Source organism: Rhagoletis zephyria, unplaced genomic scaffold (assembly GCF_001687245.7).
Source record: "Rhagoletis zephyria isolate East Lansing unplaced genomic scaffold, Rhagoletis_zephyria_1.1 Rzeph_scaffold_05067, whole genome shotgun sequence".
NCBI classification, from domain to species: Eukaryota; Metazoa; Arthropoda; class Insecta; order Diptera; family Tephritidae; genus Rhagoletis; species Rhagoletis zephyria.
The window spans coordinates 35,164-37,265 of record NW_016162150.1 but is presented as its reverse complement, the minus strand read 5'-3'; positions in this window follow the sequence as shown (position 1 = coordinate 37,265).

The window sequence follows — 2,102 nt, the reverse complement described above, 5'->3', positions numbered from 1 at the left end:
TGTACCGAAAAAAAAAAAAAAAAAAAATAAATAAATAAATAAATAAAAACAACAATAATATAAAACAAAATTAAATAATTCAATTAAAAGCTGATGATAACACAAGAACTATATACTGCCGGCTACATTTGTTATNGGCTACATTTGTTACACACGCTAATGTGTACATCACAGCCTTCCAGGCTACTTCGCTCATTCAGGACCTTCGTCGTCCCAATAAAATATTACTACATGGTCGTGTAGTAATCCAGAGGAAAACACGAAATTGGAAGGAAAACCTGGCTTTCTAGGGACCTGGTCCCGCCAACAAACTCAAGAACCCAAAAAAAAAAAATAAAAGCTGTCAATTTATAGACAAAAAAAATATTTTTTAAAAAAGAAATAAAATTCTTAACTTTTCTACATCAAATATGTTTTGTTTTCTTACGTTCAATTTTGTTTTAATATTGTAAAATCCTTCTATTGACCTTTTTCGTTCTCAAAACGCGGAGTCTGCGATTTCGGCACAACCAAAAGAAGAACTGTGAATGCTCGAATAAATCGTTGCAGCAAAATCGCATAAAAGTGGCGTTCTTCATTTAAAACTATGGTCGGCATTGTTGTAAATTTTATCGGAAAAGATTCGCACCGACAGAATCGCGTAGGTGTGTGGATAGCTTAAACATTCATAACTGTCGCAACAACGAGCAGAAAAATTGAAAATTTTCACCCGTCTACCCACAATGCGACGATATGTCATACTTCACATGTAGCACAGACAAGTATTCTACGTCAAAATAAATAAAAACACGCTATGTTTGAAGAACTCACTGCAGAAATAGAAAAAGACATGCACTGGCTTAGAAATACCGTCCCGGAGTTCGTATAAAGCCCACTTGTTGAAGGCGAACGTAATTAGATGCACGCAAGGTTAAATCAGTCGTCAGTCTCATTCTCGGTTAATTGCGGAAATGTACATATCTCTTTGATAAATATGCATTACACTTACACTTTAATTTGTTTCAACGAAATCGGACATATTCACAAAATTTCGCTTCCGGGGGAAATCAAATTACACTATCCCTTTTCATTTTGGCAAGCCGCTGTCACAATTACCACTACTAGCGCAGGGTTGCATTTGGTAACCAGCAATTTTTTATTGCTTTGCACAAGGCACATTAGTCCCCTTTCAGACACGTCAAGTCTTGCTTTCAAGTCTGCTCGTTCGTAGGCGAAGGTGGTGAGAAGAGAGGAGAAGAGTACAGATACCTCCGTACCGTCAATTCGTTTCAAGTTTTCTTGTCTCTTTTGATCTTCAAAAGAGAATGCGAAAAAAATTGCCTTCAAGAACTGACGTGTCTGAAGAGGACTTAATATGCATTGGCTTTGCAATTTGTCCATCTCATTGCTCTTCCAGAGCCTATTGCACACAGTTTTCATATATGGATTTACTTATTCCTGTATTTTTAGGTCGGTGTTATGCAGACGAACTTTTGTTTGCCAAATTAAATGGCGGCTGCTTAGTTTGCTCGGAGGTGGTTATGTCGAGTTTGACACAGGGTTGCACGTTCATTATGGTTTTCATGGCTATTGCCAACACGAAATGAGAATTTCAGATGTACACAACGCGCAAAATTTAAAATTTTTGTATATGACAACACCGAATTTGCTGCAGTTTGACCAAACAAAATTAGTTTGCTGTGAGAGTCGCCAAACTCGCTCTCTCCGAGTTTGCTGCAACAACAATTGCACGCAGTTTGCCAAACAAAATTTCTGCATAACACCGACCTTAGAAATTGATCAGACTCATTGCGAGAGTCGTGCCGAACACAAGTCGTTTTTTGAGAGTCGAATCGTATCGAAAATTTCACGTTATTTCCTAAAATTTCCACTCGACTAGTGTATTAATACGGAAAAACTTGGCAGCACTGCAAATTTTTCGACGATTTTCGTCGTTTACTTAAGCTGAAATTAGTCAAGAACGTAAACCTACCGGTACGTAAACCCGAGTCAGCTGACACGATCTGTCTTACCAAAGCGCCATGTAAATGAAAACTCAACACCGCAGAATTTTTCTGTAGTTGTAGCCCGTAGCGCAGAAATCTGCGGAATTTAGATTTTTC